This window comes from Opisthocomus hoazin, chromosome 4 (genome assembly GCF_030867145.1).
Source record: "Opisthocomus hoazin isolate bOpiHoa1 chromosome 4, bOpiHoa1.hap1, whole genome shotgun sequence".
NCBI lineage: Eukaryota > Metazoa > Chordata > Aves > Opisthocomiformes > Opisthocomidae > Opisthocomus > Opisthocomus hoazin.
In genome coordinates this window covers 57,409,251-57,426,567 of record NC_134417.1, presented here as the reverse complement: position 1 = coordinate 57,426,567, position 17,317 = coordinate 57,409,251, and positions in this window count along the sequence as shown.

The following is a 17,317-nucleotide window of genomic DNA, read 5'->3' as shown; positions in this document are numbered from 1 at the left end:
CAAGAAGGACCAGAGCTGGGCTGGGGAAGGCGGCAGCCAGGGACTCTTTCTGGGGTGACGTGGTGCGGCCGGGTGCTGCTGGATGCGGTTTGTCAGGGCAAGGGCACAGCACAAGGGAGCAGAAGGAGAACAAATGTCCGTCTCGAAGAATAACGGGGAAGCACATCTCCTCTGGGAAAAACATTTCTTAAATACTGAATTTTTTGATTGATTTGGAGTGATATTTAACAGACGTGGACAGAATATTCTCCTCTAAAAGAAGATAGTCTTAACTGAGACAGTATTCCTTGTATCACTGTCTGCAAATTCAAAGAGTTTCTTTTAGCTTAGGGGTAAAATAAGCTGAAGCAATGGGAAGGATAGCTATCTTCCCAATTTTTTTTCTCAACAGCTACCTCTCGTCTCTCAGAACTGTTTGTTTTATTAGGAATTCTGCAGTCCGAAACCTATTTACAGGAAGCCCAAAGCTGTGGGTTGCAGTCACTTTTGTAAGGGTTATTTATTTTTTTAGCAGCTGACAATAAAAAAAATGCCAGTCTGTTCCATATGCAAAGCTAAGGAGTAACCAAGAGAGGAACAGTAATAAATTTGTTTCCTTCAGGAAAGAGCCAGCAGAGCTGTGGCTTCAATTTGATTTAGCTGAACACCATTGCCCGTTGCTTCAAAATAGCCTGCACCCCCACCAGCTGGTATCACAAGGAGCATCGTTTGCAGGGAAAATCACATGCAGAATCATATCTGCAACTGGCATGCATAATTACTCCATGTTTTCTCCAGAAGAGATTATCCTGTGGCAATAATTATGTCAAAAACATGCCCCAAAGAATAATATTTCAGACAACCGCAGCCATCAAACAAATACACTGTATAATTATGTTATTTTTCCCCTCTGAAATCTCTCACTCATATTTGTGTCTTGCCTGCCTAAGACCTCCTCCAAGGGAAGCACCAGATTGCTTCCGACGATAGCACATATATCAAAGCAGGGATGGTGAAGCCAGCCTGGCTGGGCTCTCACAGCAGCCCCCGGCAGGTCTGGCTCAGATGTGGAGCTATGCTCGGACTTTGCCCCGAGCAAAAGATGCCACCTCTAATATACAGAACTGTCATGAATTTGTTTTTTGTCATAAATGAAGCATGGGTCTGTGCTTTAATTTTCCTCACTGCCCTCTGTCAGGTAATAACCATAAATATTGTCCTGAATCATTAAGTCACAACCTGAAATGTGATCCTGCCCAGTTCCCAATCAGACAGCCATCTGGAAGATGAAAGAAGTCTATTTTCGTTTTAGAATGATCCAGACTCTAATTTGTAGTAACAGTCTTAACAGGCTGTTTCGGAGACATTAACCAGAGACCAGTCACGGTTGCTCAAGGAGGGGGCATTGTATATGCTGCCCAAAGTATGTGTCGCAGGCAAAATACCCCGTCACTGCTTTGAGCTTGCAGTGTCTGTGGGTTTTTATTCCAGCACCAGGTTTCTAAATGGGCACAGGTTATGCGTACAGGGTGACTGGAAATATACAGTGTCACAAAAAATGCCAACAAGTTTGTGGGAGACAGAAAATAGTGTTTCCACAAAGCTAACAGTGGTACCACAGGTCGTATAAATTCCTCCTATCTTAGGGTTAATTCCATGCTGAAAGCAAATATTTTTGCTGTATATATAAATGTATTTATACATACACATATATCATGATTTTCTGGCTACTGAAAAAACTTGTTTCCACCATCAAAGTGCTCTTTTATTGCAGCAGCGAAACACTTTTCACTCTGTTAAAAGGAAAGAAAAAACTGGTCAAGTGACTATGCAGTTGAGCAAAAGCACTGTCAATCAAGAACTTCTCATTATGTACCTGAAGCCACTGCCCCCTCCTGACCCGTGTTACCTTCAGTTAGTGAAAGACATCAAAGACCAGCTGCGATCGCGCAGAAGAATCCAGCAGATGAAACGGGAAGCACATGCATTGGCTCTCCCTGCCAAGACGCCGGAATGCTGCATTTCTCTGCTCTCCCGACGGCTGCAGTCCCACATGTCCCTCAGCAAACCGCACAGGGACTCATTTTTCCCGCTTCTGGAATTAGGAGAACTCAGCAGTCTGGGAGCACGATGGATCCATTAGCATAAGTGTGCCAGTCTGTGACTAGTGTTGCTAGCCTTAAAAGTAAACCCAAATTAGATTATTTCAGTACAAACTATGAAAAAGCTGCAGCCTTAATTCTGGAAGACAGGTAACTTTGTCACAACTCTCTTTCCATTCACCTCCAAAGAGGAGTTCAGAGATGTCTCCCTCATTTGTCAACGGTGGTGAAAGCACAGTGTTCAGTGAGTCCTCGTTCTCACTCTCTTGCTGTTGCGAACCTGCAAATTAAAGATGGATGCAGAGGCACAAACATGCAAGCGCATCTAACAGCAGACATCTCTCCAGTAGAAGTTCAGAGAGGTGATTTTTTGGCTGAGTCTACTGCTTTCATTGATGTTTTATCATCCTGGGTTATGCTTTCTTTAAAGCTTACAGAAAGTCTTTGCTATAACATATGTGTGTGTGTGAATGAGCTTAGCCCAGAGATTTGGAAATGACCACATGGGGGTCTCTTACAGGTAGAGATAAGTGAATTAGCATCCCTCTGAATAAGCCTTTCTATTTTTCTAAAATGCTGTGAGTTAGAGAAGATAAGGAGCAAAATAAATGTTTTTGCTTGCATCTCTGCACCACAGATTTATGCTAGAGCAGGACTATTTTCTAGCAGGTAGGATGGAAGGGTGTCTTGCACAGGGAGCAGAAAAGAGAAGGGAAGATAAGGATTTCATCTCTTGAATGTTGTTGCTGAGGAAGAGCTATACCATGCTGCATGCCCTGCATCCTGAAAACCAGCTTCAGCCCGTGAGCACCCGGGTCGCTGGCTTGGGTTACTCTTTGAATGCTTTGTGCCCTCTGGGGTGGCATTTCCCTTGTGCAGACCACTGTATGTGTGGGTGTCCTACATGTTTGCTATCAGACTGCTGAATTATTGGTGTTTTCACCTAAGCTTCACAGTGGGAGGAAGTAAAAGACACTCTGGGGACATTTGCCCTGTGCCTCACCGTGTGAAACTTGCTGCAGCTATTATATGCATCCCAGCAAGGCAGTAGCTGGGATCAGTAGTCTCTGGTGCTCAAAACAGCACGTAGAAAAATGAAATATCCATTCTGGACCTGATACACAATTAGACAAAACAGTCACATAGCAGGAGAAAGGAAATTCCCTACCAGGTTCCCACTCTCTGGATCAGAAACTGATGGACAAGTGATATCCTGGATGTCCTGGCACCAGAAGAGTTGTCTGTCCTGACCTCCACAGGGCTCACATGCAGCCGCAGAGATGAAGAGGTCTGTGGAAAAGCCAGACTTGGATCCCTATTTCTAAGACCAAGAGACTATTATTCCTTCCCTATTGCAAAGTAAGCATGTCTGGGTAGCGGTCACGAAAAAAACAGCAGGAGTGTAAAGCACTGAAAGATTTGCCAGTATTGTCTTTCCAAAAATATGTAAAGGAAGGGTTTTTTCGTTCTTTTTTTAAATATGGAAGTATACATGCTATACTATTACAGTGCAGTGGAGTGAAAATAAAATCACAAGCATGATGATCTGTCGTATCATACCATGTCTAGTGAATGTCCACCAAAGCCCTTTGAAATTGTTTGGCAAGTTTTTATTTTGCTGTTTTAAAAGTCACATAATTTGGACAAAGCACAGTTGTGATAATAGGAAGCGTGCTGGGTCTTTCTACATTCCACGGCTGTAATAATGAAGCCATTAAATTACTAGGTCAGAGGCCCCAATTCGCAAAGAAATAATACCAGTTTATTATTTCTAATCTTATTAAGTTAGAAAATTGTCTCGAGATGTAACGTCAACCTGTAATGGCTGAAGTATTGATTATATTAACCCAATCCTCATGGATAATTCAAAGAGCCTGATTTCATCTAATTTCTGTAATTTTTAAAACAGTCCAGCCCAATTTCTTTATGGCAAACTAATACAGAATTATTTCTATAAATAATGAAAATGTATTATAGGATTTGCTAGGAGTAAGCCAATAAAACATTTTGTGTGATGGCTAGCAGAGCGGGGTTTAATCCCTTTCTTCTTTACCTTTCTTGATTCATGAATCTTCTTTTTTCTTTCTTTCTCCTTTTTTAATCTTCTATATTCTCCTTTGGCAATATATACCTGCATATTTCTTAAATATCCATGGACTTGCTTAGTTCACCTTTTAACTGAAATTGATGGGTCCTTTGAAGATTTTACCTGGATAAATATAACAAACAATATTATTTCAGCTCTGCTAGATTTGAATCTTTCCCACTTTTGTACAATAGCTCCACTAGCAAGGGAGATGATGTTAAATTCCAGACACTCCAATGTCGCTTTATTCCTTGAGAAAATTGTTCAGTTATTTTCATTTTCTCTGAAGCTTTTAAGAAATGTATAGTAGTGTATGTGTGTGCACAAGTGATGCACATACACTTATACTTGCAGGCACACCTGGATGTGGTCCAAGGTCCGTTAAGCTCAATGGGAATCTTTCCATTACTTCATTGATCTTCAGATCAAGCCCTAGTGAAGATCGCTGATTTTAAATATGCATTTTCTAAGGTTGTTTCTGATCTTCCCCACTGACCTTGCTCTGCATCACTTCCCCAGTTTCCATCCAGAAACCCCAGCTTGAGAAAAGCAGTGTTTAGGGACTTTTTTGTGCCTCCTTTTCTGTCTCCATCCCTGCGGCTTTCCTATCAAAGCACTACATGCATTAAGAAAATTAATGTGACTTAAGTTACTGAACCAACCTGAAGGCTAGTTCACTCAAAAATATTTCCTATAAGGATATTTATTAGCTCAGAAGACATGTGTGGGCAGAGCATGTTATTTAGTGACCTGTAATGCCCAAATAATGATCACAATAAATCAGTACTCATTACTATGTAAGGGAGGTCTGGATCGAGTGACTCAATAGGTAATGAGGTCTAATTTAGTGCCACGGTATTATTTTACAGAGTATTTGGGACAGGGGGCGGGGGAAGGGAAGCAGGGGCTGAAGGGGTTCTAATTACCTCAGATTTCTCATGTGATGATGAGCCTCTAACTTTGGCTGGTTGCTTCATGGGGTGTTAGAGGTCAGGCCTTTAATTGCTATTGGCTGCATTTGGCTACATTAAGTGAATAAATATTTAAGGTCTGGACCTCTAACACTGGGTTAAATGGAGCAAGACTGGGGCTTAAGTCAATATAATGGGATACAGGGAGGAGAAAAGAGAGCATTGACGTAGAAGGTAAAGAAGGTAAAGAATTGACATCCTTCCTCGTGAATGGGTGAGGGGTGAGTTTAGGGGCAGAGGGGACAGTGCCATGACTTGCAGGCAACAAAACCAAGGACATCAGAAGGACAAGCACAGCCCACAGCACACAGGCTAAAAGGCCCCTGTACCGTGCGATTCAGCCTTTACTTTCTGCTGAGATCCCAGAGGTGTTGCTCCTGCTCTCCTGCCTCCCATTGCTGGGGTGGGACTATTCCCTCTGGTACCAGTGGGCATCCCTCGGTCATCCACAGGGAAGAAAAGATGTGCTGCAGGCAACACAGAAAAAGAGGACCCCCAGGTCCCCCTTTTCATGCCCTCCAGCTGTTGAGGTAGCCTGAGGGCACCAGACCCCAGAGGCAGGCTCCTTTATAATGCACATGTGCACCCCAGAAGCAAGCTAGTGCTCACATAAGTACATCTTCTGCCATGTGTTTTCTCCCTGCCTCCAAGTTTTTGATCCATGTCTGGAGGTTAGCTACATGTCAACTGCTAAAATTAATAATGGGCACAAGGTACTTAGCTTGCCACTGCCAGGGTCCCTAGGTGAAGTTCTTAAGAGCTGAAATCCCTTAGAAGTTAGTTATTCCATCTTCTATAACGGCCTTGAGTGATTCCTATTCTGGGAATTCACAATCTGGAAGCAAAGCTGAACACTCCCAAGTTGTGAGTCTTTGAATTTCAGGGATATCTGGGGCTTCCAGTGGCACATGGGGATCCAGACACCAAGAGCCAGGAACTGGGCTCAGCCTATCTCCTCGGTAGAACAGTTCAGGAAAAGAACTGTGTATTCTTTAGCATGGATGGAGCCAAATTGTCATCCACAGAAATACATACTCCTTCTGGTGGAAAATAGACTGTGCCAACTAATCTTCAAGCCTCTGCTTATACCTGTTATGTCTGGATATTAGGAACTGATGAGGCTCATGGGAGACATCAGTACAAATCCTGCCTGGAAGATTCAAATGGAAACTAAAACTTCTTCTACACTCTAATACCCAAAGGAGCAAAGAAAAATTTTCAGAAATTATTCTACATCCCAGATTTCCCTCCTTTTTTCCCATCTTTCCCTCTCCAACCAGACAGAATGAGAAGTGGGGAATCACTCAATATATTCAGTCCCACCTTGCTTCAAGACTGAGCCTCGTTAGACGACTTTGAAGAGATGCAACAGAAAATCCCTATTTCAGAAGTGTGCAAATGGCTGGAAAAAATTAAAACCAAACCCACACCAAAGAAAAGAAGCAAGAGACAAATGAAAATCCTGAACGTAACATGATGCATGAAAACTTTAGGGAGAGTGAACAGCAAGAGCTATGTAGCAGCAATCAGTGTGTGCAGAGCAATATCGTGTTTCTGCATATTTCAGAGCAAGAATGAGCCATTTCTCTATGGTGGGCATCATTTTAGATGGGAAGGAGAGCAGACAGACACGAGGCTGTCAGTCTGTGAGCTTTCCTACCTCCTGCTGTGGCTATTGCGCAAGTTAACACTGTGTGCTGCACAAGGCAGGCTCCAACCAAAGTGCTCTTCAAGCCTTGCCCAAGTAGCATCGCTACAGCTATTTTTAAATCCCCAAAGCAGGGCTTTATACTTAGCAACAGTCTTCTGATTTCCTAAGAAAATGAGATCTGTGCGATGATGCACGGTACCAGAGCATCCATGTGTCAGCGCCTTCTCTCTCACCTCCCTCCATGAACTTAGCAACGGGTTTTAACTAAATTTGGCAGAGCAGTAGGAGTCTCAAAGATGTGAAATTCTGAAAATTTCATTAAATAGTCAGCCAAGTAAAGGAGACAGATCTTAGGAGACAGAAAGGCTGCCGAGTGAGCTCAACCACGCAAGCTCACAAGTAGTAGGCATTAGCGAATCCGCAAGGAAATCACTGTTATGAATTCCCCAGCCATAGCTAACGAAAAGCCTCATAGCTTATTAGACAGCAAAGATTCCAAACACAAACTACAGAGCCACTGGAAACCAGATTTCATGGATCTTACTGTTTAGAGTTTTAGTACTTTATTTTCACATGTGTTAGTCGGAGGGATTCTACAAAGCAAATAAAGAAATCCTGTAGAGATTGACGCACTGAACAGACTCCAGGACTGCAGATAATATACAGAGCATTTTTAGTCTAGCTCCCTTTCCATTCCCTTCCTTGGCCTTCAAGTCCTCCCTCTGCTCTTTTGCAGGTTTTCTGAGTACTGATAACTGTCAAAGGTTCCAGGTTATAGGGAGGCCATGTGTCTGATAACGCAGTATTATTTTTGGCTTGCTCTCCTTCGTGTTTTTGTTCCCAAATAGAAAGGGCCTCCTTTGTTCTAGGTGTGGGTACAGGCTGAAGTGAAATACCCGAAGGTCTGGGTGTCTCTTAGACGTGTCCAGTCAGCACCGATTTCTTACTGTCTGGAGGCCTTTGACACAGCAATCCATTATTTCTTAGTTTAATTCTTTATGCACGGCTTTTCATATTGATTACCTAACATCATTAGTTTTGGTCATTCCATACAAGAGACAATGGAAAGATCAATTTTAACCATATGAGCTAAAGGAACTTGCTCTTAAAGCATCCAGGGACTGGAATCATTTATCTTCTGCTCTCTGAATCATAAATCTTTTACAAGTGCAGCATTAGATTCATTGTTTGCTACAGCCGCATGTGATGTAGTCGGGGATCATTGTAAAAGTGTCCTACATTACAGTGTGAGGCTGTACTCATAAAGCATATTAATGTACAGTATTGTCATGGAAATTGTCATGAGCTGCTGCAGAGAGCATGTTTTCCACAAGAGCTGTGCAAATCATCAATTGTTTTTAATTCTGTGGCTGAACCTGAAAGAAAGAATTTGTTTCTTTCAGACCTAGAATGGAAATTATTTCCTTCCCCAACTAATCAAAAAATGTTTCACATCCAAAAAAATATTTTGTTTCAGGCTTTTTTTAGTAAAAGCAAAGGGAATTTGGAAAGGATAAGCTAGCTTCATGAAGGGAAATTGGAAAGGAGAAGCTAGCTTCACAAAGGGATTTCAGTGGCATTTGCAGAATTGGGCAGAAAATGGGAGGGAGGTGATAACTGTGCAAATAACTGTGGATAAGGCTCTCCTGCAAAATCTAGGAATGTACTGTTCAGGCCCACATCTGCCTTTTAGGACCTAGGAAAGAAGGGTAAATGCTGAACTACACGGTCTCTCTTAATCACATCCATAAAAGCTGCATTGCTTTTCAAGATAATTTATACAAATACAAGAGGAAGGTTTTGAGCCATGGCCTCTCGTACACTAAGTGCCTACCACTAGAGACAGGTAGAGGGAATGGAAAGACAAGATACATTTGAACTTCTGCTCAGAGCCTGTACTGAGACTTTCCAAGCAAACTTTAAAACAAACCATTTATCATTCTTGTGTAACAAGCTAGCAGCGTCCGAACTCTCACAGATACTGCAAGAAGAGGGGAGTGGGACAAGTCACTGTCAGAAAGTTCAAGCCTAGATGACCTGAATTAATGGAACTCTGCCATGGCTTCATTATTGCTGTTTGGACTTGTCACTGGGAGGGGACATAATCGAAAACCAATGTGCCAGTCTAACAAAGGTATGTTTCTCCACTGCCTTCTTCTGACCAAGATCAACAGAGCTGAACAAAAACACGAGGAAAGGTTTTTTTATTTTTTCTGACCTAAGAAATACTCATATGGACATCTATGCACAGGCATAAGGCTTCTGACCTCTCCAAGGCATGTGATCCAATTTTCCAATTCCAAGAGATCAGAGCTGGGTTGCTTTAGATTAGCATACATGTTTGAGCTTTTGGATAGTTTGCCAAACAAATGGATGAGATGGAACTTGAGGGATATTTCCTATTCAGTTATTGTTAACAATAAAAGTGGCAGATGGATCTAAAAAGTACTAATATCGGGGTTTTTTTCAATTTCACAGGAAAGGAACAGTTCATTACAAAAAAAAAAAAAAAAATTCAGACAATATTTTGACTCCTTCCCCAAGAGTTTCAAATAAGAATTTTTATCCTTCCCCAAATTTTAACTGTTCTACTTGGAACCTTTTGGGAATTTGCTGTCACAGATCTCCAGACTGTGAAATGCTGAGGAATATAACTAAAGAATAACAGTCCCTGTAACCCCCAGCAGGACTGATCTCTTTCAAAGGCCTCAAAGTCATAGCATGTCTCCTTCGTTACAGAGAAGTAATGTAATTTTGAGAGTTCCACCACTCTCACGAAAGACCGAATAGAAATTTGGAGGTTTTAGATACTCCGGACAATGTTCAGCTGGTGGCACTCAACAGAGCTTCAAATTCCCTTCAGGAGACCTATGCCGAGTCACAAAAACTGAAGATCTAGGAGACAATGAGAACACAGTGTGGGTAAAGTGGTGATAAAAATAACAGGAAAGCTTCAAAGCTTTTCCTTTGTCTTGGACTACAATACTTAAGAATGTAACTTCAGACTTGCCCCCAACTGAATGTGTTTTCATTTCTTTCTTTCAACTGTCCTAAGGCAGTGACACTTAAAATAGTGCAATAAGTGCAATGTGGAGAAAAAAGACAACCAAAATCAAGCACTGAGATCATCCAAGCAAGCTTTCTGCTCTAGACAGTGCGTAGTACAGAAAAGCTGCACACACAGTGGTTGCACCGGTCGAAATAATGGAGGAGCTAGAAGAGGGTGTGTAATGTGGCATTACATGATCAGAGGTATCAGCAGTGTGTCTGGGAGCAGCCAGAAGGACCTTCTGCAGCAACAGTTTTCAGTGAAGGGTTTTGCCTGAGCAATGCGTCTTTTTGCTTTCAGGAAGCTCAGCCTTCTTTGTAGGGCTGATGGCAGGGATAGGCAATACCTTATTCATCGCCAGTAGCAAAGTGATTACAAGATGGAGGTTTGGTGTAAAGAAGAAAGTACATGAAGGGCAGACCCTGTGCAACCTGCACCTGGAGCAGATAATAAACTATCTGGCTCTGAGGAAGAACATTTTATTCCAGCATGGCTCAAGATGATATATGAAACCACCAAAGTCAGTGATGTCTTGGGAGTGATTTGATGTTTATAGTTAACCCTAACATTGTTCTTGTTTATAGACACTATTTCTAGAGTAATCTTGTCTTATATGGCTTTTATGGAAACAAAAATTATCAGGCTACAGCTTTTATAGTACGGAGGGTGATATGGGTTTGATTTACACGTCCTTGCAAAACAGTCCTACAAATGTTGCTCAGGTGCATAGTTCTGAGTTACCTGGTGAAATTCACAAAGGAAATGAGATGTTTTTGAGCTTGTGCACATGACCAGCTAATCAGCATCAGACTCACCCAGCACCTCTGATGTTCACGCATCCTCAGGCATCGGAACGTTTTGCTTGGAAAACTCCCTCCAGGAACAGATTTTTTCCTCTGTGATAAGTTACCCCCTAACTCTCACACATCAGGGTGTCGACCTTACAGCACCTCCTTAAAAATGGAAATAGTGATACTTTTTATCACCCTGAAGTACCTCACATACATACTTACAGGTCGCAATGGGCCTTGAAATTACGGTCAGTGAGACAGATTAACCACAGCTGTACCACTGAAGGCAAATGACGGAGGGCACCAAACGGAGTATATCCTGCATAGTGCCATGGTGTTGGATCCCCATCTAGTCCCAATGTTTTTTCTAGGCACATACCCCACTCCAGTAAAGTGAAGCGCAATATAGCTGTAAGGAGTAATTAGCTTTAGATCCTGCTGTGTAGATGGGAAGCTTTTGAGGTGAGCTTTGGGCCTCACAGAGTCCAAAGGATTTCCAGGGAAGTCCATTCCCAAATTAGCCCATCTATCTAACTGTCAACACTTTTGAATAACTGTGCAGAAAACCTATGTGAAATCATAATACAGTAAAGTCCACAAGGGAACAAAATAATACTTTTACCTTTCATGGAAAATCATGAATTTCCACGCATCTGTGCAAAGCAAGGGGAAAAAAAAAAGGAAGGAAGGAAGGAAGGAAGGAAGGAAGGAAGGAAGGAAGGAAGGAAGGAAGGAAGGAAGGAAGGAAGGAAGGAAGGAAGGAAGGAAGGAAGGAAGGAAGGAAGGAAAGAAAGAAAGAAAGAAAGAAAGAAAGAAAGAAAGAAAGAAAGAAAGAAAGAAAGAAAGAAAGAAAGAAAGAAAGAAAGAAAGAAAGAAAGAAAGAAAGAAAGAAAGAAAGAAAGAAAGAAAGAAAGAAAGAAAGAAAGAAAGAAAGAAAGAAAGAAAGAAAGAAAGAAAGAAAGAAAGAAAGAAAGAAAGAAAGATCTGTACTTTACAAAGAAATTTTGCCAACTTCTTAGTAAAAACAGCTTTCCAGAATTAAATGGCAGATTCCCTGCTGTGAAAAAAATCCCTTTGGTTTTCCACAAGCATTTTAAAGAGTAAAGTTGAAATTATTGTTCAGATTTTTTTAAAATGAAAAACTGTAAAAATGATATTTTCCATCTGCTTTACTAGAGGTGAGAATTTGTAGCTACACACACCTCTTCTGTGGCTGCTCAAGGAGTCAGATGGAGATCATTTGGCTCCCTTGCTCTACTGTTGATGCCGTGTGGTTCTGGCAGCTGCCAGTGCAAGGGTGACCACCATCTGTTAGCACTGTTTGCTGCTGGGTGGTACCGCAGCATCAGATCTCACAGTTCACCACCGTCAGCCTTTCCATGTGGCTGAGAGGGGATATCCCCACATTGCTGCACATCACCTGCCAGCCTGGCCGGCCAGTGTGCACACATACCATCTACTCCAGGCACACCACCATCACTTTGGGGGGGGCCACCTCTGAGGGGTCCATTTGGGAAATCGAGACCTCCTGGATACAGACCAAAACCAGCCCAACACCTTATTAATGGTACGTGTGATTTGCATCGTAGCAATGTCGCAGGCATGAGGATGAGCTTCTCCAGGTGTCAGGAGCTCATTCTGCCTGGAGCCATAGGTCGAACTTCCTACCAGCAACCACATTATCGTCACTGGGTGTTACTGGTCCTGCAGGCAAAACAGCTTTGGCGGCGGGTTGCTGGAAACTTCTAGTCCTGACTTGACCTGAAGCACTAGAGCTGAACTTCGTACTCTACCATGTTGCATAGCTGTTAAACCCCTTCACTATGGCCTGGAGACTCAGAAATTATTACGAATCCTCTTGACTATTTCACATATTTAGAAAGCTACCCTGTCTTCACAGTATTTGTCATTTGCTGTGTCTGCTAGGATTTGATATCTCTGGAGTTACCATGGGGCTGAGGAAGAGCAGGATCTGGATGCTTATGGGAGCCCGGATGAACTCCAGTAAGCTCATGGGAAACAACTCATTCTGGGATCAAGCACACCGCAAAATGTCAGTACTGCACTTCTGAAAGCCAGGGTGTTATCTCCAGGGTACCACCTGAATTTTTCTAGAGCTTATGCTACCTAGTGTGAAGTTCCCATCCCTCCTGATTTATGGCCCTTGGACTCATCTCCGCAAGGTAGACAAGGTGGGCGTATATTAAGGCCCAGGTGAGCCCCATGTTTCTGTTTGGGTGTTGGCGGATGGTTGGGAGAGAGGAAGATGGGAGAGGTCCACTTTCAGAGTTGCTTGAGTATTCATAAACTTGGGATCAAGGAGGAAAATAGTTCTCTAGAAAGGAATCTTGGAATTAACTGAAGGACGTTTTGGGTCTGATTATGAAAAGCACAGGAGGTGACCGTTTCTGGTTGCTGTTAGCATGCAGCAAATTGAGGTATTGTAGTTTTATCTGTTACCAGAAAAGCCCTCTACTTAAAAAAAAAAAAAAGTAGGAGCCCCACCGTCTCATTTTTAACAAGGACCAGCTGAAAAATGAAGGCAAGCAGCACACAGACCATCTTATGTCTGCCAATTCATTTCCTGGCCCTGAAAGAAAAAAAAAAAAAAGAGAGAAAAAAAAGAGAAAAAAATCCTCTTGTTTCCTCTCATGCAGGCCAAACATGGCAAAGCACCAGGGGAATTCTGAATGGAATCAATTGCACTTGTTACTAACTGAGTTTTCTTTTATTCTTATATTACCAAGGCCTGGATATTCAGCTGCAAGCAATTATAATGAAGAGTTACTGAGTAATGGTTTCCAGATTGCTCCATGATGGGGCATTAATTGAAAGGGACAATTTAAGAGCTTAGGCCATGTAAATGCATTTCTTATTCTGTCAGATCGAGAAATTTCTGCATACAAGAGGCTGAAATGCTCAGAACTGATAAAGACTTAATAGTAGCCACTTAAGTGAACATTTGGAAAAGGGATTTTACATTTAAGAGATCAAGAATAATTAAAATAAAATAGAGAGTCAGGGTTTTATTAGGAGTCAGAATGTAAACGTTATCAGCAGCCTGGTAATTCTTCTTGGAGTTACACTGAATTTGCACAGAGGAAGATGACAGGAGCGTTTGGCTCCTTATCTCACTGTCTGATAGCCCTTGACTCTCCTGAGTGAAAGGCCCCATTGAGTCCCAAAGAATCAAAGGCAAAATTCCCTATAAAGTCAGCAGGATGAGTTCAGAAAGGTAACACTGCATTGCTGGATATCTGCCCTTTTCTAAATGCCAGTTAAAAGACAGTACCTCCATACTGGGGACCTGATTCCCAAAACAACAATCAGCTTCAAGTATGACAGTGGATAAATGAGATTTTAAATTCTACGACAGTCAATCAAACACAAATGAAAAATATTCATTAGACTACACTAGTAAAATCCAGGGTTGTTTGTTACAGTGAAGGGATGAAGCCCTGGAGTTTGCAAGCTGTCCAAGCAATACTATTTTCAGTACGATATAACCAATGTTTCACAGGTTTTACATAACTATGTCGCTGCACTTAACTATGAAATCATACATTTCTTTTTTTTATTCGATCAATATTTTATTGCCTTAGTAATTGAAAAACACATTTCACACCAGGTTAATGAGTCTTCCTAGTTTTTTTGCTAATTCATATTAAACCAAGAATTGCTACTAATCAGGAGAAATGTTTCCTTTTCTAAAACACTGAGCCACTTCTAGGAATAATTCTGGGAAGAAGGAGGAGGAAGGGAGTTTCTGTCTCAGGCTTCTACCATTATCTAGCTTGAACAGATGGAAGCTCAACCACACGTGATTAAATCACCGGAATGAAGACGGATATCACTGAAATGGTGGGCTGTCATTTGCTCAGTCCTACGTGAAGAGCAGCCCCCCTGAAACAAGCCACAGCCTGCTGCAGAACTATTACTAAGATGCCTGGGGTTGAAAATATAAACACCTTCAGAGTGGGTGGTCAGCTCAGGTCAGGCTTAAGGTTGATTCACAGGCACTAAATTAATCTGTGAAAAGGGATGTTGCTAGACCGCAGTCTGGGGAGGAGGAAAGCGTGGTGTGTGCCAGTTGTTGGGCTCTTACAAATGAGCAGGCCAGGCAAGAGTCTGTGTTTCACCATCTGACACAAAAACAAACCGAAAATGAGGGCAGAAGTGAAATACTGGTCCTGCTCAACTGCATGGCAAAATCCCAAGGGTTTCCCTGGAGCACCTCCTCCTCGAGCCCCCTTCTCCTCTGCCGCCCCATGCCACCACTCGTCTTCCCCTCCCAGTTGCAGTGAGAGACATGGCCCGGGACAGACAGGGAAATGTCAATGACTTGGGGGCACCTGCAGAGACTGTGGCCAGCCACATAGGACCCTGCGCTGTCAGCACCACCCACACCACCCCCACACAGTCCTGAGACCTCGGTTGTGCAGCCAGTGGTGGCCAGCTGGTTGCTCTTCTCAGACTAGCCACAAGCTGTAATTCAAAACTCGATTGAGATGGCATCCAGTCCATCTTTGGACCTGACACGACAAAGAGTGAGAAGGCTCCTTCAGTAGAAAAGCCTTGCTACTGAAACACAGTGAGGCATCTACATGCTCTAAATCATGCATAAACCTGGCAGGAACCAGGTACAGCCAAAACAGGAGACACCAAATAAAATGGCCTCGGTTCCCCCACATGATTTGCCTGTGCCAGGTGATGGAAGAGCAAAGACAGACTGTGAGGGATGGCTAAGTGGATACTGCCAGGAGCACAGAAGAAGGGGAACATTCCCTTGCCAGAAATAACAATTATGCCCACACATCTCTCCTGATCACTCAGCCTGTCTGTCTTGCCTCAGGACCTCCATCCAGCTCCACTGCTTCCGTGCCTCCTCCCAGCTCCTCATCTTCAGTGTGGCAAAACCTGCTGGGGAGCCCTGAGTGAACACTGCCGGAGGTGCACGTGAAAGCCCTGTGCAAGGGCAGCGAGGAAGACAAAAAAACCCAATGTACTCCATCCCCTGATGCGTCCAGGTCTCTGCACCAGGGTGTGCACCAGGGAGTGACCCTGGGGACAGGTAGCTGCACGTTTGGCCTTTTTGGCTTCTCTGCCTCTCCCCCTGGCACTGGTGGTCCCTGGCATGGCAGAGGTGCACAGACCCATGCGGAGAAACAATAGACGTTGTGGGAGAAATATCTGGGAAACGCAGGACAGAGCCAGGGTGGCCTTCCTTGGGCTCAGAAGAAAAAGGCATTATGAGTAATCAAACGGAGAAGAAAAGGTGTGTAGTGCTACTTCACAGAAGCAACAGAAAAGCAGGCTACTGCAGAATATGAAATTTAGGAATGGTTTTCTCCATTCCCCTCAATAATATGTATTTATGTTCAGTAGGAAGGCTTCTCTTTGAATCAATGGCATTACTTTCTTCATTGACTAATAAACTTACACTTGGAATTGCTCCTGTCTACAACTAGTCAGAAATTCATCCAGCAAACCCACACATACAGAAAATAAATGAAAATATTTTTTCTGCAATATTATTAAAAGCAGAGAAAAACATTTTTTGGGAAAAAATAATAACATCGTTAAAAATAGCTTGTGGGAGACCAGAGGTCTGGGCGGGGGGGCGGCTGTTATTGTTTATCCGTTTAGGTTTCCCCCCAGGTCCAACTCTGCTTTGAAATGTAACACATCATTAAGGAATTTGCAGTTACAAAGTACAGACACTTGCTCCTGACAGTAAGCATGGCCACTTCTGTTAACAGAGCGAAACCATAACCACTCCCTCCACCTTGCCTCTACTCCAAAACAGCAAAAAATCCTGATTAACAGCCAGGATAAATATGGCAGCCAACCAAAACACTGTCCAACACAAAGTTTGGTCAAGCCATAAAACTGCCAGCAAAAAGCCCAGAAGCAAAGCTTGACGCTGAATTTTAAGTTTAGAATAATAGTCTAACCCAAAGAAATATGAATCTGATAACCGCTAAGCAAGGAGCCTGGGATTTTCATTAGTCACTTGCATGGAGGGGGTGGTGTTGCTGGTGGGAGGTGGGATGCATAATAGCATAGTGGTGAAATGTAAAAAAGGGCAGAATGGTTCAAATCCTGAGAAGGAAAAGGGAGGGGGGAAGTGTGTTTGTTTTTAAAGGCAGTTTTACATGAAGTCACACAAGCGGTTGAAAGACTCACTGTTCTTGCAAGTTCTAGGCTGGTCCACTCTGATACAGCATAAAAGTTCATCTGTTTGCATAAGGGGAACGGGTGTGTGCTCAGCACCCACAGAAATTAATGGACTGTACACAAACTCATTTTTCCCTCAACCTCTCAAAATTAATTTTTTTCTTTTTTAAGGAAAAGCATGTGACCCCATCATATACTGGAAAGTCAAATGCCTCAAGGTAAATCAAATAATTAGAAGGATATTTCCTTTGCTTTAAAAATATCACTGGCAAAATAAAAAACAACCCTCAAGCCTCCCAAAAACTTGGAGGTGGCTTACTTCTTCTTTCTGGCTGAAAGGATCGTTGCATAGTTGGCCCTTGTGCGTCTTGACTTTGTGACACCCAGGTTTTATTCATGCTTAGCCTTTCTGAAAAATAATAGTAGTAATAACAGCAGTAGCAGATTTAACCACAAGCAGACGGGACGTTGCCTCATGGCCCCTTCTCTGTAATGAGCGTAGGTTATTTTG